At 39.0% G+C, this 27,573-nt stretch overlaps 1 protein-coding gene across 1 annotated transcript in view; it reads right to left on the bottom strand.

Moving 5' to 3' along the window:
• tp53i11b (tumor protein p53 inducible protein 11b) overlaps positions 1-27,573 on the bottom strand; it is a 52,663-nt gene that overhangs the window by 21,670 nt on the left and 3,420 nt on the right. The gene's annotated exons all lie outside the window — the stretch shown is intronic.

The following is a 27,573-nucleotide window of genomic DNA, read 5'->3' as shown; positions in this document are numbered from 1 at the left end:
AATAAGGAAAAACTATAGCACTGTAATAAATTTCACTTTCTAAGCTGAATTAATTCAATATATATTTTTACTGCAGTGAACCTCTATGTCAGGGGTGTCAAAGTCAAATGGACGGAGGGCCAAATAAAAAATTTAGCTACAAGCCGAGGGCCGGACTGATCGAATGTTCATTGAAATTTTTTTAAATGACGCATATAGTCTAGTGAACCTAATTGAACCTACTGAAAACCTAACAAATATATTCCAATATGATCAGATAAATAAAGCAATATTTTCTTATGGCTCTGTCAGTAATCTTTAATTTTCAACAGACACAACTGAAATATTTTTAAAATATAATTGGATTGAAATACAATAAAATAAAGTGCAAAAATCTATTAATCCACATATGTCAGAGTCAAGGCATTTAGATGTGTCGCCGGCGAATTACGGTACTGCAAATTTAGATGTGTCGCTGGCGACACATCTAAATTTGCAGTACCGTAATTCCGCCACACGTAGCGCTAAGTGGAAAAATTCCAACGGTTTCTGAAAGGGGAGACATTGCACTTTCCAGCAAGTATCGGGTTAATACGGTAACTTCGCAGCTGCAGCTGCAGAGAGTGTAATTAATCCGGGGGGCACTCGTTTAATAGACGGTATATTTCGGCAATAACTTGGTGGATATTGAAAGTTCCGGTTGTTATGGATACATGGGTAAGTACATCATCTCACAGAACATTTAAAGAACTACTTACAGTTCAAATAAGGAAGATATTTTTTTTCAGACGGGGTGCCGGCTTGCTGCGGTCTGCGGGCCGGTTCTAATAATAAATCAAGATCATCCCAGGGGCCGCAAAAAACCTTCTCGCGGGCCGGATGTGGCCCGCGGGCCTTGACTCTGACATATGTGCTCTATGTGAACGACTTAATTTCTGCTTGACTGCTACGATCTGCATACATTTCTGTATATTATACATTTATTTCTTTGTCTTTATCCAACCAATTCTTTCATCATCTGCTCTTTTTTCTGGCCTTGTTTGTTTCTGTGATTAAACAGATTAAAGCTCCACTTTATTACAAAGAACATCGTTTATTTCTCTGATCCAAAAATAGCATTTCAGTTGCTTCAACTGTTTACTTAGCTGCCGCATACAGAGTTTATTTAGAAAATAATGATACAGAGAATTCCTTGGCCCTGTTATCACAACTGCACCGTCGAGAGGCATAAACGCTGCCTTCTGGATTTAAACAGGTACAAGCAATAGTTACACCAGCAGAGATCAATGCTGACTCAATAAGCTGCCCCGTAACTAAAGGGGAGGCTAAAAGGCATGCGCTAACATGAGTGCACTCATGCACACAAAGGGGCAGCCAAAAATTGATGGCGACGCCACGGGGCAGTGGCCTTGAGAGGAAAAACAAGGGCAGTTATTGAACTTTACTTCCAGCGATAAGGAAAATGTCAGAGTTTTCACCTCAGGAGAGAGAGAAACGGCTGATTAAAACAGCTTTTTACCAAAATAAATAACCCACCATCTCTGGTTAAATCAATCAATCAATCAAATTTTATTTGTGTAGCCCATTTCAGCAGCAAGGCATTTCAAAGTGCTTTACATAATTAAAATTAAAACAGCATGTGACATAGAATAAACAGTGAGAAAGAGAAATAAAAACATCATTAAAATGTTAACAGTGAGAAAGAGAAATAAAAAGCTGTAAAACTTTAGTTGAGACGCCGTCAACTGGGACTCCAACCCTTTGGACTTTAGTCAAAACGCCGTTTGACAAGGACTCCAACCCTTTGGACTTTAGTCAAAACGCCGTTTGACAAGGACTCTAACCCTTTGGACTTTAGTCAAAACGCCGTTTGACAAGGACTCTAACCCTTTGGACTTTAGTCAAAACGCCGTTTGACAAGGACTCTAACCCTTTGGACTTTAGTCAAAACGCCGTTTGACAAGGACTCTAACCCTTTGGACTTTAGTCAAAACGCCGTTTGACAAGGACTCCAACCCTTTGGACTTTAGTCAAAACGCCGTTTGACAAGGACTCTAACCCTTTGGACTTTAGTCAAAACGCCGTTTGACAAGGACTCTAACCTCTCGGACTTTATTTAAAACGGACTTTATTAAAGCCCAAACTGGCTTTTGTTGCATGTATAAGAAAAACTTTTGCTCTTAACCTCCATGCTGCGGGAGATAAAAGCTCTTCACCATTTCTACAGTCAGCTAATACTGATAATGGACACATTAAAGACTCAAAGACTTTGTTGTCCATCTGAGCTGGATGTGAACACGTATTAAAAGGCATCGCAGAAAATGATGGCATAATTACGGTGCTTAGTAATGGACCCAAGACTTGGCTGTGTGGGTTGTATAACGTATATTTTCTCAAATGACCCTCCAGACCAGTCCAAACACAGCAGCATATATTCCAGGAAGAGACTTCATAATTTATGATAAAATGTCTTAATCTGATTTCCAACAAATAATGAGGAGCAAATTCCTTTCATCAGAACTGCTGACAACTTTTAAGAGGAAAATTAATGTCACTTTAAGTCCATGATTGATGGTTGTTACTGGAAAACGTCCGCTAACAGCACAGCTCATTGTTCCTTTAGCCTTTTTGCTAACTTTGCTTCCCCTAAATTATAGTTTCTTGAGAAGCTAATGATGCTTATTCTCCACCCACGATGCATCTAAAACCGTTTAAAATCTCCTGACATCCTGAATGATTAGGCTTCAGAGTTAATAAAACTCAACACCTATGAAACTGAAACTGTGTGTGAAAAGTCTGATCTAAACAACTGCTTCCTGAATTCAACCACACAGGAAGGTGTGCGATCAGTGATCTGACCAAGCTGAGGGCGATGTGCCATGTTGTAGACGGTGTTGTGTCGCTGACGCAGGTCGCCATCAACGCGGTTGAATTCTGCACTTAGCATCACCTTCTGCTTCACAGCATCTTGGTGTTTAGTATTAGCAGAACTAATGTTAATGATTGAGACAACTGTGGTTTTTAGCCTCAGTTACTCCAATTTTGTTATTTAGTAAAATGGAAAAAACATTTGCAGAAGCTACTTTTCAATAAAAATCTGTGGAAATGGTGAAGTTTATTATTACAGCTGAACTGATCCCTGATTATTACATTTGCCATGAACCAAAAGTGGACAATTTATGGCAAATCGCATCAGTAAAGAAATATTTAACAATATTTGCAGAATTTGCTAACCAAAGGCATTTGTGAAAGCATTAATAAAATAGCTTCATATCTGCTAAATGAGGATAAAATAAAAAGCAGAGGTGACCTCCCCGTTTGCTTTTTTAAATACTGCATTATATTAATGAAACTGATGATTCAGTGGGAGTGAATGGCCAAACGTCTGCTGAATAAACAGCTTGCTGATTCTGTACCTAAAACCTCTTTTGATGTTGTAAAATCACCAGCTGTGCCCTATTCACAGGTTAGAAAGGGAAATTGTCTCCTCCTCCATCACCACATCAAAGACATTATCTGAGCTTTTAGCTTCCATTTTATTCCCAGAAACAATTCAAAATTCCAGCAAAGACTTTTCTGAAATTCCAGTTCAAGATCTACAGAGAAGCTGTTGACCGATCCCACTCAGCATTCCTTACAGACCTTAAGATACCCTTGCATGTTGCTTCTCCCCCTCGGCGTCCCCACCAGCTCCTCTTGACTTGCCAGAATAATGCTGATACAGTTGCCTAGCAACCACCAAAGGACCAATCCCCTCTTGTGAGCTGAAAGCCCTTTCATGACTGAAACCACCTTTGACAAAGGTGGAGCTGGTGCTGACCCCAGGGCGTTTTAGCTGACCCTCCAAGACTGATAAAAAGAAAGAAAGAAAGAAAAACCTTGATTTGTGTTTATTCAAAACAATATTTCAAGTGGGAAACGAAAACGTTGTAAGAGACTGAACCTAAAAATTTAAGTGTGTTAGAAATAATATGATCTGAAAAATAAGTGAAACTCTAGGAACAATGTATGTCTGATATATTTTTTTTAAAAACCTAAGGAATTAAGTGCTTTACTACAGCTGGATAGAAATGTCAGGAAGATGTTTTAATTAAAAAGAAAAAAATAAGGGAAGTGGTTCAGTTACACCAGCTTGACTATGACAACCTTGATAAGATGTGGAATTCGGTGGGTTTTGGTTCAGTTATAAAATAAATAAACACCAACTGATAGATTATCAGTGGAGAAGGTGTTGAAATTAGCTAACCAACAACCACTGCAGCGTTAGCTTAGCTAGCAACAGCGGTAGCTAATCTACCCCTGCAGCGTTAGCTTAGCTAGCAGCAGCGGTAGCTAATCTACCCCTGCAGTGTTAGCTTAGCTAGCAGCAGCGGTAGCTAATCCATCATGTCTATGAGCTAATCTACCACTGCAGCATTAGCTTAGCTAGCAGCAGCGGTAGCTAATCTACCCCTGCAGTGTTAGCTTAGCTAGCAGAAGCGGTAGCTAATCCATCATGTCTATGAGCTAATCTACACTGCAGCGTTAGCTTAGCTAGCAGCAGCGGTAGCTAATCTACCCCTGCAGTGTTAGCTTAGCTAGCAGAAGCGGTAGCTAATCCATCATGTCTATGAGCTAATCTACACTGCAGCGTTAGCTTAGCTAGCAGCAGCGGTAGCTAATCTACCCCTGCAGTGTTAGCTTAGCTAGCAGCAGCGGTAACCACTGCAGTGTTAGCGGTAAGCTAGCGGTAAGCTAGCAGGTAGCTAATCGACCACATTTTCGTATTTCACTATAGTTAATAATCACAAAAAAATAATCAAGTCTAAAAACAAAACTGTAATGAACTGAATGTTCTGTTATTTATGTGGGAAATGATTGCTTGATTTTTGGTGTTAAATCCTGATACATAGTGGCGTTGTTGTCGGTTGTTATGGCAACGAGTATGTGTAGCGTAGCCGACAGAGAGCGGGGAAAAAAGAGGTTTTGAGTTGATCTTTAACGGGTTTTCTGCGTTATTTCCTCATTGGCTGTGTCAATAAATTAATAATACCAACACCTCCAGACTTCATTTAGTTAGCGGAGTTGTTCTTCTGGGCGGCATGTAAAAGAATCGTCTTTTCGCCCGCTAGCGTTGTGCGCATGCACAAAATTTCCGGATGTAAACAATGACATGCAGGGAAGTGCGGGGAAGCAGACATGAGGAATGCAAGAGAACATTTTATGGCACAGGCTTAAAATGTTGCAACGGGTCCATAAGCAGCAGGCAATGATGCCACCCTGGTTCCATTTTCAACTTTTGCGACAGAGCATGTGCTGCTGAGAAGAAAATCTGCTAAACACATGAGGAGGCTATTGTGGGAAAGGTGTGAACTCCCTCAGATCTCTGGCTAGCAACTAAAAAGATGTTCTACAAAAATGATTGTATCTTAGGAACAAGGCTGTGTGTGGGTGTGGAGGAACAACTGTGAGCAAAAGTGCTACCCAAAATAAGAGAGACGATTTGAGACCTTGTTACTCTCCACCGTTTTCCCCCATAAACAACAGGAGAAGCAGCCGGTAAATACTCCCACTGCCGTGTCTAGGATATCAAACAGCACCTTATGCTTCAAAAACAACCATGTCTACCGTCACTGGCAGCCTCAATCTCAGAACGCCACGGAGACGTCTGCAGACAATTCAAACTTTTACTTCACATAAAATTCCCATGAGGAAAAAAATACGAGATTAAATAATGCTTCAATAATAAAATTTAAGGAAGACCTGTGATTAATGTGTTTTTAATGAATTTGAGGCATTTCAAGGCCTTAATTTTAGATGCATGGAGTTAAACCTTTTTAAGGATGTGTGGACAAAAGACCCAGAGCAACAATAATGAATAAGTCAGGAAGAATAAGACAATCGCTTGAGATCTGCAAAGGAAAGAACTGCAAGGTTGGTGACGAGGAAAAAGTCCCACTTCTGCAGAAGAGACACTGTGAAGCTGTTTGGTATGTGAAGGACGACATGTAGACAGACTGTGCACAGTGAAAGCATGTCCTTTGCTCAGTAAAGACAGTGGGGATCATTAGACTTAGAGACAGCTGACATTTATATGTGCGATTCTGAGCAGAGTGTTACTGAATGTCCTATTCAAAGCCATAACCTGAATCTGATGGACACCAGTTTACCCTAATGCACCACAGAGGCAAACACAACTTTACACCTAAGGCCAGTTTAAAGTAACCAGTCACCCAAAGACCAGAGAAAGAGCTGCTCTGCTGCGCCGCAAATCTTTAATATGGAAACTGGAAGGACGACTCGGCCATGATTTAACCCACAGCAGCATGAAGTGACCCAAATCCAATGTTTCTGCCCTCATGCAGGTCTTTCAAAGTGACCTGGGTTGCATTTGAAAATAAATAAATCAGACTTGTGTTGTTCAGACCGTGAAGAAAAGATCAGATTCAGGCCTGCAGTGTGAACCGAGTCTTTACCTGAAGAACTTCAGCAGCTGAAGCTAAACTTGCACAATGTGACGTTCGTTCTTTGATTCATGGAAGTTTCACCGTCTCCTCCTGTAATTAGTTCCATAAAAGGTTTCTGCAGTTTTTCCTAATTCTGTGCAGTGAGAACATAAACACAAAGATAATTTAGAGCAGCTCCACTAATGAAACCATCATCTTTAGAGAATAAGTGATCTCTGAACCTTTGCGTCTTACGCAATTAAGCAAAAGAAAACTCAGGACACACAAGCATACAGGACGTCTAATAAGACAGAGCCTCTTCGTGACATCACTGAAGCCGAGACAAGGAGCCAAACGGAGCAGAGAGGACATTATGTGGTGTGAATGGAGGGATTGATCTTCTAGACGCTTCAACTCAGACTTCATCCAATCACCTGAGGCAACAGCTTCCTGTCTGACAGACGCCGATTCTGGTACAGCGTGAATTATAGACGAGGACTAGTCGTGGCACAAGGTAAACAAGAAGCAGATAAGGGCAGTAGTGGCTGTGACAGCTGATTAACAAATGAAGAAAGTCAAAGGAGGAACTCAAAGCAAATTAAACGAAGGAAACGAAGCTGACGAAGTTACTGCTAGATCCCTGTGCCGAGCCAAACACCTCATGCTGCTGGATCATCGGGGGATCGTTGCCGTGGAACGAACCGGCTGTAACGATCTCTGGGATTTCCAGTTTGCCCTCTAATCTTCAGTTGTTACGTAACAGCAATGGGATTTACTCTCATAGCAGAGCCAAACCAGTCATATCAGGGAGGACAAAAACAACAACAAAGTGTGTTATTCCTCCACTAACACTAGTAAAACAAAAAATATAGTCTCAACAGCAATTCTGCTTAAAAGTCCCCAAATTATTGGCATTGTAACTGCATGTTCTGCTTCCAAACATCAATTTCAGGCACTACACTATGATCTCAGCTGTGGGGATTGTGGATAATCAGTAAGATTACAGTGTTATTGTCCAGCTGGGTCTCTGTTGACTCCCTGCAGGTTTCCGCTGGTGCGCAGTTCTCCAGCCGCGCTTCACGTATTAAAGCACTGCTCTTATAAACACAGCAAATCACGTTAAAAATTACTCCAAATACTATGTCCAGTGTCTTCGTCTGGTCCCATTTCATTTTATGAACCAAGAAAAGCCCAAAACACGCATGAAAAGGCTGGTGAAGCCGAGAGCACAAGATGACAGGGACAAAAAACAAACAGGAGTCTCAGCAGGAATGACTTCCCACAGCAGAAAACCTGTCTAAACACACCATCATGTCCACACTCTTACTTTCAGCTCATTTTATTTAGTGGGTGCGGAGAAAAAGCTCCAACCAGCACAAGAAAGTCCAACAGCCTGGAGAAAATCTGGACAAGCCCTGAGAAAACATAAAATAATGTTTAACATACAGTTCTTGTATTTGGTATAGATCTACATCCAGTCTCGGATCATCATCTTGCATTGATCTGTGATCGGGTTACAGGTGCAACCGGAAACCAACAAATTGCTGCTTCAAAATAACATTTTCCAGCTCATTTTGAAAAGAGCAGAAAATTAGTTTTGTTGTCTCTGCCTCATGTGCCTGAAAAACCTCCAAAAGAAAGAGAAAAACCTGCTTAGATGACAGAACCATTTAAATCGACTGCTGATGTGGAGGAGAGGAAACTCTTCAAAACTTCCCAGGATCTTTTTCTGTCAGAATCCATATTTATTGACTTCAGGCGAAGGTTTGACAGATCAGCGAATCGAGAGCTTTGGCTCAACTGAAGCAGCTCCTGCATTACTGCAGAGAGCAGACATGGTCCTAATTAGGGCTGGCCAATAAATCAACAACAATATATATCACAATAGATCAGTAATATGTGTGGTAGAATATCCCAAACCGCACAGCATTCTGGGGGACGGAGGCAGAGGACATTTTTCTAGAACTGGACCGCAGCACGTTGGAGTGGTTCTGTACTTCCACTGAGATTTTTTCCTCTTTCAAACTTTCATTCCTGCCTTTTTGGGAGAAAACGGTTCCTCCTTGTTTTGGACATTGTGTGGTTGCACTGATTTTTGGCAATATTTTTCAGATTTCTGCTATTTTTTGTTATGATGCGTAACCATAGCAACAACTGTGGTTTAAACATTTCATTTAATTCCCCTTTGGGTATAATAAAGTATTTTTAACTGAATTTGAAAAGCTTTAGCCACCCAACCTAAAGTCATGGTTAGCTAAGTAATGGTGGAATCAACCAACTCACTCACTCTTTGGTTACCTAGCAACTCACTCATTCTGTGGTTGCCTAGCAACGACCTGCTGAGTAACTGCCACAGCATCAGTTTAAGGTTTTGCCACCATGCCTCGTAGCTGCTTAAAAATAAACAGTGGAGTTTAGTGAAAACTGGGGATGAGAGAGGAAAGGTCACATCACTAGCTTGGTTAGTTTCAGATATTTAAAAAACAAAACAAAAAAACCCTCATCAACAATTATTGATTGACGGATATGAAACGATTCAGCCATAGTCCAGTCCTACTTGAGACTGTCCAGCTGGATACAATGAAACATGAAAAGTCACATTAAAAATTAACATTTATTAATTGCGCTCCAAAATGTCCTGTGTGACGACATGGAAGCCACATTGCTAATCCTGAACCCAGATTTGATTGGAGTAATCTTTCCTGTGGCTGACACGCGTGATGATCCTCGGCAGCCGGAGCGCGCTCTGGTCCCACCATCTGGACCACCATCCCAGCTTGTTGCTCCACAGGCCTAGTCCAAGGCCTCCATGCGACATTAAAGAGGAATGTCACCACAACAGCTCAAAAACGCTCCGACGCTTAAGCATCTTGGCGTGACTCTCGTCCTTTCCTGGCATACTGCCGCCAAGGAGATTTTTAATTACCAGAAAGGGCAGGAAAGGAACCGTTCAAATATTTGGGGAACGTTATTTAGGTCTTAAATCATGATCTTTGGGGTAGGAGCATGACTTTTTCTTACAGACGTCAAAAGAGGTCAAACAACACAAGTCTCTAGAGATTCGGCATGGAAATGATGGTGATCAAACACCATCATTTAATAAACTAGTGTTTATTAAAAAAACATTAGTTTTTTAATAAAGAATTGGAATTTAGGAGTAAACTTTGAGAAGTGGAGGACTACTACCAAAGAAAGCAAGTAGCATCTGTCAGGAAGATCAAGGAGATTCTCAATTGGCCCTAGACATTTCAGTAACACACAACCTTATTGGAAGAGCCATCCACAGAGGAAACTTGGGCCAGAAATAAGCTGCTTGCTGTGAGAAATGACATATTTGCAGAAAAATAGGATGAAAATCTCAAGAACTGAACAGCTATCCAACGGTTAGCCTGGGGGTGGATTGTACCGCGGGCCGCAGCCAGGAATACCAGAAACGTGTCACAGACAGAACAGGAATAGATTCAACACAATCCCAGCAGCCGGCGTGGAAGAAATGGTTGGAAGAAAAGTGTAATTTGTTTGACGGGGGATTGAAATCCACTCTAGATTATGTCAAGAGACGCTAGCTGAAGTTCCCTCGACTCCCGCCTGGTTTGACTCAAAAATCTGCAGCTAGATGCCAAAAGCAGCGCTGGCCAATGACAGAAACAGAAAACAAATTAAAAACATAAAATAAAAGTTACATCTTAAACCAGGGGTGTTCAAAGTGTGGCCCGGGGGCCGTTTGTAGCCCCTGGAGTGATTCTGTGTGGCCCTGAACTCTAATTCTGCATGTCCAACTGAGGTGCAGATGCAAACTTTTTATTTTATAATCAGGGTAAAATTATAACCAAACCATGTTGAGTACAGCATAAAATATTTGTCTTTTTATAACCAAGTTTTTAAAATATGTCTATATAGACCAGGGGTGGCCAAGTCCAGTCCTCGAGAGCCACCATCCTGCAAGTTTTAGAAGTATCCTTACTCCAACAGACCGGGATCAGCTCTACAAAGGCCTGATAACGAGCCATTCATTTGATTCAGGTGTGTTGAAGCAGGGATGCATCTGAAAGTTGCAGGATGGTGGCTCTCGAGGACTGGACTTGGCCACCCCTGATATAGACACTTTTTCTGAAAAGCAGACTTTGCTGTGCATAAATCAGCTTTTATTTAATTTATTAAACTTAGCTAAACAACTGTTTTGAAAGACAATCAATAATGTTTTTTTCTTAGAATGAAACCCATAGAATTAAATTTATCTGACAAAAAATATGTAAAATCATTTGAAAGTTTTTCAATTACTTAATTTTATTTAAGTTTTTTGCTTTATTTATGTAACTTTTTTTAACTCGACTGTTTTGGCCCACATGACAAAAAGTTTGGACACCCCGTCTAAAACACTCGGTGCCATGAAGACCTGCGTGTAATTTCACAGTTTCTGCGTGGAGGGGTAGTTTATTTTGGCCGTCTGCTGCACTGCGGAGGACGGGGTTTAGACGGAGCGGCTGAAGTCAGAGGCTGCCAGGCTGTGCTTCGTGTTTCCGTCTTAGAAACCATCTTGACGCAGCAGGCTCACTGCGAAGGCAGCGCAGGAACAGGAAAGGTTGCTGAGGTGAAGCCAACCTGGCGCACGGTGCAAACACACAGCTGGGACATGAGTTCGGTCTTCAACAACACGAGATTAGCACAGATTAGCCACAAACGGGAAAACTGGGTTTCCAACTTTAAATGTAACGTAATGAAAAGAGCAAAAGAATAAAAAAAAAAAATAATAAAACTGTAAAGTTTTCCACTGAGATTTACTGATGCATGTTAAAAATGTCAGCAATAATCGCTTCTGTATAAAAAACTTAAGATTTAGCAGAAAGAAATTAATAATCTAAAGTAGGTCTCTAGCAATAAATCACTTAAATGAATGAAAAATTAATACAAACTCAATAATTTCCATCTGAATAATATATTGTTTCTCTTTTCTCTCTACCAAAACCCGGATGGTGGAAGCCTTCAGTCTGGAGCTTTGGCCTCAGATACCTTTAGTTTGTTTGCATAATTCATTTTATTTGACATTTATTGTTTCGTTTATTTTGGATATTTAAAATATCTTCCATTTCCAGTGTTAAATTTTCACTAGGATTTAAAGTTTATTCAACTTTGGAAAAATAAACTGCAACAAACCTGGTTTCAAATGGTTCAGAAAGTCCAATAGGAAGTCTACATATAAAGCGTCGCTCAGAGCAAAAAGCATAGAAATAGACTGAATAGATCAGGATCACTGTCACCGATACCCGATCTAGAATTTCCTTCAATATCAGAACCGATACCGATATCAATATTGGATTGGTGCATCTCTACTCTTAAGCTGGTTGATTTTAATACTGGATTTAATTTGTTCTTTTTTCCAATTTACAATTTCTGAGAGTAAAAACAAGAATTGGATGCAGAACTTTTAATTCACCGTGTATTTTCTCTAGCAGCACATCGTCAAACTTATGCATAAAGGCTCACTCCATACACTTTAGCCACGTCTGAAATGCAACAGAAATCTGTCTACTGCTAAATATTCTTCCATTTCTCTGCCTGTTTGTCTGACAGGTGAACCTCTGCTAGTCTCAGGTTTTCTGCTGCATTTTTCCCCCAGAACTTCATCCATCTCTCCCATCACGTCTTTCCAGACTCCCTGCTCCAGCGGAAAGCTAACCGCTAACATACTGAACGCTCAAGTTTCTGAGTGAAGCTTGAAGTGAAGGAGCCAGAAGCTGCGGCAGCCATGATGGAGCCACAGGTAGCCTGACGCATCCCACTGGCAGAGCTTGTTGTCATGGGTAACTACTGAGCTAATTAAATCATCTAATGAAGCAGGCTTTAATGATGCACAACAAATCGTTATTAGTGAATAAAATTCTCTACATGCAATTATTTTCCCCTTATGATTGCTGGCGTCCTGCAGAAGCCCTTCAGCTCCGACATGCCGCTCAGAACAAACACCGTCACAGTAAAAGGGTCAAGTTGCTGCACAATTTAATTCCGATGTGGGGACAAACCAATTTCACTACAGTGTCTGACGGTGTTGCTTTTGGCCCCGAGGCTTTTTAAAGTGCTTCCAGAGAAATCAGTTGGTGAAAAAAAGCACAGAAATCATTATTGTTATGTGATTGCACTCTGGCGGCATTTGCGTCTTGGAGTCTATTAACCACTACAACTGTAAACTGATTGTTTCTTTTTTCCTGAGAGAAAAAAAAGAAACATAACAGGCATGTTTAGCATCTGGCCTCCATCACAACAATACATGATAAACTCAAACAAATAAATACATTTTGTCATTTTAATCCACTTATAAAATAAGTTAGAGTGCAGGTCTCCCAGCTGGAGACTGGGATCTGCTGCCAGGTCTCCCTTAAAATGCCATTTTTTAAGGAATTCATAAAAACAGTTGCAAACATTACATACAAATAAACAAAAACGAGTATTAAATGAGTTTTAACGCATAAAAATACACACAGTCCACTCAATAAGTGTCATTTTTTTCATTTCTATTGTTCGTTTTATACAAATCATATTGTGATATGTATCGTTATCGCCACCAATTACAATGCATATCATGAATTAAATTTTGCGCCATATCGCACATGCCTGCCACACGATATATCGCAGATGCGCCGGTCACAGAAGCACCAGAGGCTCTCTGGATGACGCCTGTTGTTCTCTACGTGACCTGAAGGGCAAACTTTAACGTAAACAAGAGCGCTAATTAAACTGCACACCCCGGGCGCCTTCACAGGACATTTACGTCCAGCCTTGAACTTGATCCCTCCTGTCTCAGGTTGTGTTGCGCGCCGAAGTGTTCACCTGGTTGCTAGGCAGCCGAGCTCGATAACGGAGCGTGCTCAGTCAGGGCTCGGCTCATGTCACCGTCCTGGAGGATTTAATTGCTTGGAAAATGTCAAAAATGAAATCCTTAAAATAACCGGAGGGTTGTTGTTATTTGCTCCGGTCAGTCTGCCATTTTTCAACACCGAGTTCATTTCATGACATATCACCAGTCGCCCTCTGCGGCGTCTCATTTTCTCCTCCTGAAGGAGCAAGAGAAGGTCTGCCGTCTAATTCCTGGGTGACGGACACACAGAGAGAGACAAATGCGCTTCTATTGCCTGTCGGATTTAAATGAGCCAACAAAGGTTGTGAGAACATCAGCAAACAGCGCAATGTGCAAATGGGAATGCAGGTTAGTGTTTCATTATGTGGCGCGCACACTTGGTTTCACAAACGAGGCGGTACATGACGGCATTTACATAAAGGAGGCCTGCAGATGGATCTTAGAGCAAGAGTTCATACTCTGACATTACCAGAACCAAACATGGAGAAGCAGCTTTCAGCTTCTACGCACCGCAGATCTGGAACAAACTTCCAGAAAACTGCAAAACAGCCGGAACACCGAGTTCCAAATGAAAGGAATCGTCTGAGGAAAGACTTGATGCTTAATGTTCAATCTAAGTCGACATGTAAACACTAAGTTTAATCTTCACGTCTAAAACTGGCACATTTGTGTACAGAGCAACACAAATGTACAAACTTTAATTAGCAAAAAAAGAGAAAAATTTTTGTTTTTTGTGTGTGTGTTTGTAGAGTACACACACACGGCTCTACAAACTCTGTGTGTGTGCGTGTCATTATTTTATTTTAGTCAGAGTACTAAATATCAATAGTTTGAAAAGTAAAAGATATTGACTGAAAAGGAGCAGAAAGAAGTGTAGACTTCTAATATATGCCCATATTCACATAAAAAGCAAATTAGCTTTTCAGCTAAAAAGACTGATAAAAAATAAACAGTAACTTATTCAATGATACATCATAATGAATTACACATTTCTTTTAAATGCAGAAAGTAATTTAAGGTATCAGTTTGACAACATCTTTATGTTTTCATCTGAATCCGTTTTTGTTTTTTTATTTACACAAAAAAAATCTTATTTCCTTCCAAGTTGAATTTGCTTTCTTCTTTTCTTTTTTTAATCCGTTTTGAAAAATGTTTGGTAAAAAAAAAAAAATCTCAACAAACACCTGGCTGTAAGAAGGCCTGGAAAATCTTAAAGCATGTTGATACATTTACAAGATCCTGGATAACTAACTGCACGTTGTTTATGCAGGAAAACTGAAGATAAATATGGGAAAGTTTTCCAAAGTTAAACGCCCGACTGGGACTGAAGTTTCATGATGAAGCCCTGAAAGACACTAAAGAAAACGTCCTGTCTGACTGTCGACCTGTTTTCACACCAGAATGTCAGTTATTCTGTTTTTCACGGTGTGTGTGTGTGTGTGTGTGTGTGTGTGTGTGTGTGTGTGTGTGTGTGTGTGTGTGTGTGTGTGTGTGTGCGGAGGAAGAAGGTTGGCTTCCATGCTATAGTTAGGTGTCCTCTGAGTCAGACACAGTCTCTACAAATTAAGGAAAGCTAACAAGCTAGCAAATGCTAAAATGCCAAGTACACATGCTAACACTGTTAGCAAAGCTCAACAGGCTCAGTACAGATTCAACAACAATCCTGCCTTTAATTTAATGTTTAACTAAACTTAGGAGTCAGTTTGAAAGGTAAACGCGACGGACTGCCAAAACATGCTTAGATTTATGACTTTAAAATCCTGCTGTTCGTTTATAAACCAATGAACGGCTCAGCACCACAATACATTAAACATCTGCTGTTGTCATAGCAACCTTCCAGACCCCTCAGGTCTTCTGGTTCTGCTCTGCATCCAGAACCAGAACCAAACATGGAGAAGCAGCATTCAGCTTCTAGGCACCACAAATCTGGAACAAACTTCCAGAAAACTGCAAAACAGCTGAAACACTGAGTTCCTTTAAGTCTAGACAAAAACCCGCCTGTTTTGGAACTCCAAACTTGATTGACTTATTGCGTAAACAAATGGTTGTCAATTAATGCAGGGTCACTTTTCTCCTAACAAGATGTTTAAAAACTGAGCAGAGGATGCGTCATTCGAACATTTTGTGCCTTTTAAGTTATAAAGAGGTAGGAAATTATATCACAGCTAAAAAGGAGAAATCTTTACTAGACTGTGTCATGTAAAAATAAATGTTTCACATTTTGTCACCTTACAAACTCAAATAGTTTTTCTTTTTGTCTTGATTTTAGAAGTCACACACTGAAAACTCAATATAATTTTAGAAATTTAATTGGTTGTGTTGGACTTTCAAGCGTCAGTTTGCAGAAAAACACTGCAGAGAGACAAAAGCAGAGACGAAAGGACTGCAGAAAAAACGTTGCTTAATGGTGATTTATTGAGATGTTTTTAAATGTCTGTTTTTATTCTCCTTTTGAGAAACGGCCTGTCCTGCATGTGTGAACATCCAGAACCGCTGCATGACGGCGGTTCTGGATGAACAGGTGAGCAGATGCTGCTCATCCTCTGCTGCAGATGATTCAGTTTATTTCCTGTCTGTCTGTTGCTTTCAGAAACTTTAACGTCACAGGACTGATTTAAACATGAGTGGTGGCGTCATCATTTAACGTTTAAATTTAAAAAGTGTAGCTTAGAAAACAGAGCCTGCCTGAGACTTGCACATGTCTGGATATTTTGCCCATGTGTTTATGGGCTTTGCTGGGAAACTGTTTTAATTTTATGTTTATATCTAATATTAAATAAATATAATACTGCGGTAATATTACATATCACTGTATCTGAAATATTACCTGACTTTTGACTAAAATTAGCATATTAAACAGCTGGTAAGGATACACTTTTGGTTCTCTTCTACCTTAATTTATTTAAAAATGTTAACTTTTTTTATGGTTTTAATTTTTTTAAAGAAAAACATGAAATGCCTTAAAATGTAGCTCTACAGGGGTTTTAACATTAAAAACTGATGTTTTTAATGCATCAACAATTCAAGCTGATTCTACACGCCGTTAACGAAGCTTGTAAAAAAACGAAGTTTTGCCCCTGCAAGGCGTTTTACCCCATCACTGCGACTGGTTTCACCGTCCAGTCTGCACTCAGGCCATAATGCGGGATGAGCATTAGCTCTGCAAACGGCTCTCTGCTCGTCGTTTGACTGAAAGCATGAACTGCTGAACGCCCAGCGGTTCTGTGAACCTCGCAGTAAAACTGGAGAGAATTAGTCCTGAAGCAGCAGATGAGAAAAGTGAGACGGCAGTTTGTCTGTGTTTGTCTCTGTGATGATGTGAGAAACTGATTACAGCAAAGATCAACGGTGGATTCCTCTGTACGTCACACATTCCTGCTGCTTTGGTACAGAGGGTTTCTTTCTCTTGAAGCGCAGCGTCACACACACCGTGGAAAGCCGAGGCCAGTCAGTCGCATCGATTTTAATCACTTTTTATGCTGTTCCATCCAGAGCCTTTAAAAAGCAGAGGTAATCGCTGCAAACGTCTACGGAAGACAACGTCCGTCACGGCGTGAGGAGCGTGACGTCACGTTGCAAAGGGTCAGTACAGGAAGCGTAGTTTTCCAGAGCTAGTGGACACCTTCATCTTCTCAAGTGACGGGCATAAATGCACGCTTTGTTCCTCAAAAGGTGCTTGAGTTGCTTAAACTTGGAGCAAAGGAAGACCCAGCCAAAGCTCGACGGCTCTCCAAAGCTCTGCGCCTGCGTGACGCCTTTCATGCAGGAATGTCACGGCGCGTTCAAGCCTTCATAAGGAGTCAGGAAAAGAACAGCCACTTAGTTTAATTATGGAGACTTTGCTCAGCAGCCTGCAACCTCCACAGTGTGTGAAGACAAAAGCTAATTGAATCGCTTTTTACTTTCATTATGAGGGGGAAATACTTTAAAAAAGAAGGTGATTGGGGTCAGAGCAAAACATTTGAGCTGAAGTAATTGATGTTTGCTTTAATCTTTGCAAGTACGGTTAAAAATTAATGATATCTGAAGGAGAGGAAGCAACAAGCTGGACGTCAACGACTTACTACAGGGCAGATATGTACATCAAAAAGATTTGCTTCTTTTTTGCAAGTAAAAAACTCTTATGGCGTAAAGCAGGGGTGTCCAAAGTACGGCCCAGGGGCCATTTGTGGCCCCTGGGCCACTTGGGGTGATTTTGTGCGGCCCCAACTGCAATTCAAGAATGATACCAATTTGGCCAGATGCAAACGTTTTATTTTTAATCAGGGTCAAATTTTTACCAACATACCTGATATGTTCTGGTTCTGGATACCTGATATTACAATGGGAAATATCAGGTATAACACAAAGTATTTGTCTCTTTCATGAGGAGCAGAACCACGACGATGCAGAGACTTTTACTGAAACGGCGACTTCGCTGTGCCCAAATCAGCTTTTACTTAATTTACTGAACTTGGCTAAATATAACAAGTGTTTTGAAATAGACCGACTCAAATCTTTTGGTTTAATCAAGAAAAAAAAAAAAAAAAAAGCAAACTGAAAACTAAATAAAATTTCTTTTAATTCAGAAAATCATTTTTAAATTTCTGATCTGCAATAAAAAACATAAATTTTCTACCAAGAACAACAAAATAAGACAACTTGCATTGCTTTATTTTATTTTAATATTTCTACTATTTTCATTTTTTTACTTTTGATCCGTCGGTTTTGGATACCCCTCACATAAAGAGTCACTTAAGATACTTTTAACAACAATAAATGAGACATCTTGGTTCTTCTGGATCAAAATCAAAGGTCTGGGCCGACGTCTCATTCAGGCAGAAATGTAAACACAAAACTAGCGATAAAGTAAACTGTAGTGAATGTTTCTGTGCTGCAGCAGCCAGAGGAGAAGCAGGGAGCTGCAGGGCAGCATCAGCTTTTTAATCTGTTTATTTATGATAATATGTCTGCAGGTTTAGCTGGACAACGTCTCAAACAGCATGGAGACAAACATTTAGCTGCACTAGCAGATGATTTGCATCTGTAACATTTTACTTTAATGTAACCGTCTTAATAAATTAAGCGTTTGAGGTATAGATTAATCTCTTTAGTGACTTTGGGCTGGATTATGATGTAATATGTTAATTTTATTATTAGAGCTTTCATTAAAAGAAGATAAAGTATCACGATGTGTTTCAGTGATGAATCATTTTAAAAGAGCAGCAGGGAAAACTTTAATACTGGGTAGTTAAATGAGCTTTTAGTAGATTAATAATAAAAGAAAGCTTAAATATTCTGCTCACACTTTAGATTTACGTAAAATGTAAGAAAACTGAAAATACTTTAATAAAAAAAAACAAACTTCATACTCAGCCCACTTCTGCCAAAAATATTTCCCACCAATTTACTTCTGCCATTGCAGAACAAGTTTATTGTTGTCAAAGTTAAATACTTCTATTTAAATGTTAATAAAAAAGGTCAAATCTCACTAATAATTCAACTGAAAACTTTGCCTTGCACCATATTTTCCATTTATTTCGGTATGAACTGTAGCAGGTGATCATATTTCGTTCGGCTGAGTAAAATCTGGAAAATTATTTAAATTATCGGTTTCCAAAGCAGGCATGAAACGCCGCCCATACAGATACGCGATGTATGAAATCTGAAGGTTCAATTTACACCTGAAGTCGCATGTGTCAAACTCGAGGCCCGGGGGCCAAATGTGGCCCGCCGTAGCTTTTTATGTGGCCCTCCTGACTCCAAATTATATCAATAAGTCCCTCCAGTTTTTCACAATCTGCAGAATTCACACAAAATCAACAGATCCCCACATTTCTTCTGATTTTACTGAATTTGAGTGACTGCTGCCTCAGCCGTACTTCATGTTACATCTGTGATCGATACGGTGATGAATAAAGTCACATTTAACATCACACATTAGTGCAGATACCATAAAAATGTTTCAAAATTAACACCACAAAATCTGTGGTTTACATAATTTTCCCCCCTCCCCGTTACATTTTTCCAGAATATTTCACTTGGGCTTCAGGCCCCCTGAGACGGTCCTAGTGACGCCACTGTCTTTCTGTAAAACAGAGGGTTGTGCAGTGATTGTTCACATCCATTTGTTACATTCATCTAATTTTGACAGCAGGCAACAGAGAAATCAGCAGAGGCAGAGCTGTACGGGACGAACATAAGATTTAACGATGCGTTTAGAAACGTTCTGCTGGTTCTGGGTCACATCCCGCATTACTGCCCAGTTCCAACCAACATATGAACACATGCAGGCTGGAAATTCAAGTCAGCCTGGGTTTCTGCTGTCACAGAGCAGTAAAGCAGTTCTCCAGGGCTTTAATTACTCCAGAACATATTGTCCCTGCTCTCTCTTAAACAAGAATGTCGGAGCTCTTCTCCTCCCCGATCACCAATGATTTAGTTAACGCAACTCCAGACATTCCAGAGGCACTTCTCTGCAAATGAGAGCCTGCTAATCAGGTTTTTACCATGCAGCTCAAATGCCATCCAGAGTTTACACGGAAACAAACGAGGCAATCAACCTCAGCCTGGTGGCAAATCGATGCCTGAACGGGTCGGCTGGCTGGTGCTGAAGCCCCAAGAAGTAAACAGCTAATCAGAGGAAAGGCTGCGTCCTCGTCTCCTCTCCTTTAACTCCGCATGAATGCATTTTCATGTTCTTCTGCTTCCTTTGGGGGCGGCATGTCAAACCCATCTTCATTTTGGGTCATATCAAAATCTGAATGTTCTTAAAGGGCCGGTGGTGCCAGAATGTATCGATAAAAACCATTAAATTGATGAAATATCAATAAATAGATGTTTGTCTCAGCATTCAAGAAGTGTCTCTTAAAATTAAATACTGAACATCTTTATATCAGTCCAGTCAGGATTTTGTGATTTCTGTTTTGTAATCAAAAAAGAAATCACAAATGGTGCTAATTCAGAAATATTTTAAAGGAATTTTTACAATATTTGCGTTAATGCGAGACGTTATGGTGGCAAAATGCAAAGTTTCAGTTTCTGACTGTGTGTTTGACTTTGTATTTTTGTGTTTTTATGATGCAAAGCACCTTGAAAAGCCTTATTTCTGAAAAGTGCTGTACAAATAAAGTTGATTAAAATGTGACTTTATCTTGACATTGAGTAAGGCTGAGGCAGTCGTCACTCAAACTCTGTTTTTGGCCAATTTTGATTAAAAATGTCAGTAAAATCAGAAAAAAATGTGGGAATCTGTTGATTTTGTGTGAATTCTGCAGATTGTGGGAAACTGGAGGGACTTATTGATGTAATCTGGAAACTAGAGGGCCACATAAAAAGCTATGGCGGGCCAGATTTGGCCCCCGGGCCTCGAGGGGTTTCCGGCTCTTAAAAAACATGGCCTCCAGTATTCTCCTTCCAGAACAAGAAATTGTCACGCAAAGGCAGATAAAGCTTACCGTCTGATAATTTATGTCTGGTGGAAACATAACCACAGCATTTTTACTGTGCAACTGAAGCAGAGTAATTTTCTATCACTCTTAAAAACTGTATGCTAAAATAATAAACATTTTCCACCCATTTATTCGCAGTAAAGCTTCACATAAAAACCACAGACAGACGTGATCTCCATCAACACCCTGGAGCCTTAACAGACACAGACTGCCTCTGGGGTGGGAAGTTGATCATATGATTAACTTCTAGGACAGATTTACTATCCACAGTGGGAATCACATTGGTCCAAACAAACCCGTGACCGCAGGATTACTTCTGAATATGGATGCTAGGAGTCTTAATTACAGCGCAGCATCACCAAATGACACAAAAACATCAGCATTCCTCGTTTTCATTAAACAGGAGACAATACAGAGCAATTTAGCAGCACCAATAGTCATTTAAAAACAAAAAAATACTTTATATTATTCAATCTGGTAGACACTTTTTCCTGTGTGAAATATAAACAGTTCATCTAAAGCGTATGTGTCAAACTCGAGGCCCGGGGGCCAAATCTGGCCCGCCGTAGTCGTTTATGTGGCCCTCTAGGCTCCAAATTACATCAATAATTCCCTCCAATTTTTCACAAAATCCACATTTACTAAACATTTTTCTCAAAATTGGCCAAAAACCTTGGATTTAAGTGAGTGCTGCCTCAGCTTTACTTACATCTGTGACCAAATCGGCGATTAATAAAAAGCAAAATTAGCACACATATTATAAAAATTCCTTTCAAGCATTTCTAAATTAGCAAAATCTGTAATTTTGATTGCAAACTTCTAGCTCATGACCATAGATGAGGGTGGAAACGTAGATTGACCGGTAAATCGAGAGCTTCACTTTTTCACTCAGCTCTCTCTTCACCACGACGGACCGGTACAGCGCCCGCTTTACAGCAGACGCTGCGCCAATCCGCCTGTCGATCTCCCGCTCCCTTCTTCCCTCGTTCGTGAACAAGATCCCCAGATACTTAAACTCCTCCACTTGAGGCATTTTCTCCGCAAACGTTTGACATTTTAAAATTTGTTAGCCGTTTTTAGTAAAGTGTAGTTTACAGGTATGTTTTCCAATAAAACATACCACATAAAAAAAAGATCCTGCAGGCCTGTCTTTTATTTTTAAGCAGTTACAAGGAACGGTAGTCAAACCTTAAACTGCTGCTGTGCCAGTTACTCAACAGGCTGTTGCTAGGTAACCAAAGAGTGAGTGAGTTGCTAGGTAACCAAAGAGTGAATGAGTTGCTAGGTAACCAAAGAGTGAGTGAGTTGCTAGGTAACCAAAGAGTGAATGAGTTGCTAGGTAAGTTAGTGAGTTGATCCCAGCTAGCTATGAGGGGTTCAGCAGATAGTGTTTCCTCTGCCTACATCTCCCAGAAGGCTGTGCGGTTCTGGATTGGAGTTCAGTGAAACTTGAATATATTATTAGACATATTATCGATTTCAGGGGTGTGAAATTCATTTTCATTTTGGGCCACATCAAAAATCTGAATGCTCTTAAAGGGCCAGAATGCATTGATGTAACTCATTAATTTGCTAAAATGCCAATAAACAGCCGTTTCAGCAGTCAATAAATGTAATATTGAACATATTTTCACACTGAAAAGATGTCCAGTGTGACCAGTCCATACAGCATTTTGTGATTTTTTTTGTGTGTTTTTCTTTTTGCAATCAAAATCACATCTAAAAGAAGCCAACTTCTGATGTTTTTACTTTTGAATCTCAGAAATGTTCTTGTTTTTTCTAGAAAATTATTGAGATTAATACAAAAATTATGGATTTTATTTTGGCAGAATTTTTTCTGTCTATAATAGCGTTAATACTTTGACATTTCAAACCAATTAAAGCTTAACTGTGTGCTTGTAGTTAATATATAATCAAATGAGTCATAATCCACAGTAATCCAATGTTTTTTGTTATAATTTGGGCCTTGTTTGTAACACTTTAATCTCTTACTTTTCTGCAGCAACAAGCCCTTAATTCTCAAAGTTAATCCACTGCATATGGACTCAATTCCAGCTGGTTCAATGTTGGATTAAAAAGCAGTGACCTCAATGACCTCAACAAGCTCACCTAAAAAGTGTCTGTTACAAACAGCAATGTAGTGTAGACCAAAGGCAGATTGGTCATACATCACAAGAGTGTGATGCATTTTAAATCTGTAGTCTTCAAGGTCAATTAGTAGGGAACTACTTAAGAGAAACCTTTAATTAAATACAGATTTTAGACAAAAAGAAAATGAGCTAAAGTTGTGGGTTCAGTGGGAAACTAAATGTTCTGAAACTAAGGCACCGACAAAAGCGAGTTCTTTATTTTAAAAATTAAATCAGCAATAAAGAGAAGGATTTCAGCCAGTGAGTGGCTCCCTGGGAGAAATGTCAACATTTAACAAGAGATGTTTTCTGTCTTTGTTGTGTCCGTCTTAAAACTTCCAGTAAAGGTTTTCACTGAAATAAACAAACTGAGTAAACCAGGTAAATGTTTAAAAAGGTATGAACCGCTTGCAGCGTGACATCAAGATCTCCATCCCTCTGCAAAAAGCTGCTTGCTAACAATGACTACTAGCATTGATTTTAGCTGTCAAGTTATCAAGATAACGTGCTAAATCTTAAATATACGCCTAATATATAAAAGAAAAGGGGACTCAGTGGTTTACTACTAATTATCTATACTATGACAACTAGATTAGGTCAGGAAAAAGTTTTAATTAAGAAAACAAATAACGAGGAAGAGGTAAGTAGTTCAGTTATGCTAGCTTGACTTTGACAACCGTAACATGTAGATGTGATGTGGAATTCATTGTGTTTCAGTTCAGCTACAAAATTAAAAAATGGCAACCTAAACATCAACTCTGACAGATTATCAGTAGTGCAGGTATTTAAATTAGCTAACCAACCACTGCAGTGTTAGCTCAGCTAGTAGCAGCAGCAGCTAATCTAGCACACCAATCACTTATTACTAATCGCAAAATAAACATCAAGCCTAAAAACATAAAACTGTAATGGACTGAATGTTTTGTTCTGTGTGGGAAACTTTTGAGTGTTTTTTTTTTTTTTTTGGTGTTGAATTCTCATATGTAGAGTGGTGGTGTTGTCAGTTGCTATGGCAACGAGTCTGCATGTAGCACGATTGATGCATTGAGTGAGAAAAAAGTGGAATGCAGAAAAAGAGTTTAGCGTTTTTTTCTGCGTTATTTTTTCCCTTTGCTGCATCTCAATGCGATAAATTAAATACCAACATTTCCAGGTTTCATTTAGTTAACTGAGTTTTTCTAACGTGGCAGCGCGGCTACAGATGGCATGTAAGAGAATCGACTTTTTTCCCTCCAGCGTTGTGCACTTGCGTGAAATTTCCAGATATAAAACAATAATATGCAAAGAGTCCATACGAAAAAGACTGAATCTAAATGAAAGAAAACAGGTAAAATGATTGTAAGAAAATATAAAATCACTGTTGAGGTCAGATGTCACATTATTACCCGTATCCTGTTTGGTAACATGCTCATTTAACTATCGACAGTTTCACAAAAGAAAAATCTTTAAAATCAACATACACTATTAGTCTCTGGAGAGTAAAGCATTTAAAAGACAAAACACATTTGCAGAGCTTTTGCAGAAGAAAGTTGAGCGTTAGCTCTGGCAGAGCCAAACAAGCCAGCAGCCAAAACAATGACGATATTCCAGTGAAAGTATGAAAACAAACAGACTCAAAACAGACCCCAGCAGACTCCAAAACACAGCTGAGTACTGCACATTTTAAATGACTGGAAGCCTTTTAAACAAGTTCTTTGTTGATTAAACATCAAAAAACAACACCTTCATATTTGTAATTACTGTAGTAATTTACAGACATCTCCAAAAAAGATGTGAACCAAACAAAGACTAACAGAAACGAAGGGCTAATGAATCCATAAAGAGATTTTTAATAGTTTGAAAAAACAGCTGCACAGGATAAATAATCTGCCAAATTCACTCAGAGATTGGTCTAAGTGTTTAAAAAGCTTTTCTGCCCTCAAGGAAAACTGTGAAACAAATAAATAAATGCAGAACAGTTACGATTACCAAGAACTATTTAGCACCTCATGCTCAAATCAGACAGAGATTAGGAAATGCATATAATTTATAGCTATAAAAATCTGTTTAAACAGGCAGAACAACAGAAATGAGATGAAATGATTCCCACCGAACTGTGGCTCTGAAACAAGAGAAAATACATTTACACTGCCGCTAATGTTTCTGCTGATTAGGAGTTTACACAAACTAATAACGATAAACCATAAAAGTTTGTCACTTTAACTCAACGACGAAGGATCAGAGCCAAACTGTTTTTTTTAATTACGAGAATAAACTCGTATTACAAAAATACAGTTGTAATATCAGGAGAATGAATGAGCATTTTTATGAGAACTTTCCATGAAAAACAACAAAGATAAAGTGAGAAATGTCGAGAATATAGTGAATTTCACAGATAATAATAAATCTTTAACAGTTCATTATTTTCAACTGTTACTGTTTATTCATTGTCACATGCTGTTTTTTTTAATTATGTAAAGCACTTTGAAATGCCTTGCTGCTGAAATGTGCTATACCAATAACATTTGATTGATTGATTGATTGATTGATTGATTGATTGATTGATTGATTGATTGATTGGTAACATTGAGTGTTTATTCTCAAGTCAAGTCAAATTTTATTTATATTTTATATTTACAACAGCCTCAGCTGAGCAAAGTTCTTCACAAGACAGGTAGATAAACGATTAAACAAAAATTATGTTTGATGCAAAAGAAATTATAAAAATTGCAGAAAATAAAAAGTAACCAAGACATATTTAAATTCAGCTCCAGTGATTTACCAAAATAAAAGTCGAATCATTGAGATCCTCTGGTAATATATTCCTGTATTTAAATAAAAACATTGTAGCCTGACCAGAAGACACCACGACACAACTCAAATAAAAAAAATTATTTAAATAAAAACCACTTTGTGAAAATATTTTCTATAATTTGTAATTTTTTAGTAAATAAAAAAAATACTAAAAAACTTTGTTTTAGAAAAAAAAAGTGTTTAAATGAAAAACTTTTACAAAAACACAAGTTTTAGTCAAATAAACGTTTTTGTAAAACAAAATTCTGAAAAACGTTTACCAAAAAATGTTTTATTAAAATCAGATTTGATAAGAGAAAGACGGATTATATTTCTAAGCCATAACATTTACTTAGCTTAGCATCAGTCCGCTGTGTTGCCCTGCACTGTGTCATTTCAAAAGGAGCTACAGCTGATTTTCCATCTGCTTTTGTTATCCATCTCAACAAAAAGTGTGAAGGACCCCCGAGACCCGCTGAGGCCGAGTTCAGTCCTGCAGGCTGCATCAAACCCAAACAGAGACGCATCTCCATTTATACGGCTTACTGTAACTCTCAGAGGGGTACTTCTGCCTCGCTGCCCGGCTCAAGAGGCCTAACCCTCAATCCCGTGTGCTGCAATGCCCACATGCAGTACTTTGTGCAGCAAATGTGAGGTCATGATACATTTCCATTTGTCTGGCACTCCTAAGCTTGTTAGCGCCATTAGCGGGAAACTTGGGATAAAAGCTGGGAGGTCCTTTACAGGGTTTCTGAAGGTGACAAAATGTGAATTTAATAAGCCGAACCAGGAGAGAAAACAAGCCAAAAAATGTCACCACCAAGTCCAGCCTGATACACTGCAAAAACACTAAATCAAATACTTTTGATCAAAATTCTAGTGCAAATATACAAGTAAACTTGAAATTAGACAAAATAAATTAAAAGTAACTTTTCAGCAAGAAATGGAGCATATGTCAAACTCAAGGCCAAGGGGCCAAATCTGGGTCGCCATATACTTTTTTGTGTATAAAACTCCAAATTACATCAATAAGTCCCTCCAGTTTTTCACAAATCCGTAAAATTCACACAAAAATCAACAGATCCCCCCATTTTCTTTTCTCAAAATTGGCCAAAAACTTTGTGTTTAAGTGACTGCTTGATGTCAAGTTATATCTGTGATCAATTGATAAAATCGGTCACAGATTGAAAAGAGTCACATTTAACATCATACATTAGAGCAAATATTGTAAAAAAAAAATTTATAAATATTTCTAAATTAGCATCACAAAATCTGTGATTTTGATTTGGAAAAAAAATAAAAAAATCAAAAACCGATCGACTGATCAGTGTGAAAAGATTTAAGAAACACATATTGAATGCTGAAACAAGCTACTATTTATTGATATTTTACCAATTTAATGGGTTTCATCAATACATTCTGGCACAACCGGCTCTTTAAGAATATTCAGATTTTTTGATACGACTCAAAATTAAAATGAGTTTGGCCTCCCTGAAATAGAGGTTTAATATTTATGGAAAAGTCCTTGCTCCCTTGGCAGATAAATTAACTTATAAGGGAAAAATGTTTCGTTACAAGTGAACTGGGTTGCTAGGCAACGTCCTGGGCGTGGCTGGGGTTGCTAGGTAACGGCAAAGTGTCCGTTGATAGTGACATAAGTTTCTGCCAAAGAAGCTAGTACTTTTTCATCAATATTAAGGGATTAGTTCCCTAAAACCAGCCTTTATATCTTGCTAAAAAGTTACTTGTAAGTTGGTTTGTCTTATTTCAACTTTACTAAGATATTTCCACCAGAAACTAGATCAAAAGTACTTGGTGAGATTTTGTGTTTTGCTGTGTACCTTTATACAACCTCTTATTGTTGCCGTTCGCCACCATGTGAGCAGTGTAAACAAAAAACGATGTGGTGGTTAAAATGGTTAAAAGGACAGAGCAGCCTTTGAAAGTCCCAAGCCAGAGAAATGTCTGCGAGCTACAGCAACACG

The sequence above is a fragment of the Poecilia mexicana genome, unplaced genomic scaffold (genome assembly GCF_051168715.1).
Source record: "Poecilia mexicana isolate PSO_F unplaced genomic scaffold, ASM5116871v1 scaffold_6, whole genome shotgun sequence".
In the NCBI taxonomy this organism is placed as follows: Eukaryota; Metazoa; Chordata; class Actinopteri; order Cyprinodontiformes; family Poeciliidae; genus Poecilia; species Poecilia mexicana.
The sequence above is the reverse complement of the archived record's forward strand: the minus strand, read 5'-3'. Positions and strand labels throughout refer to the sequence as shown.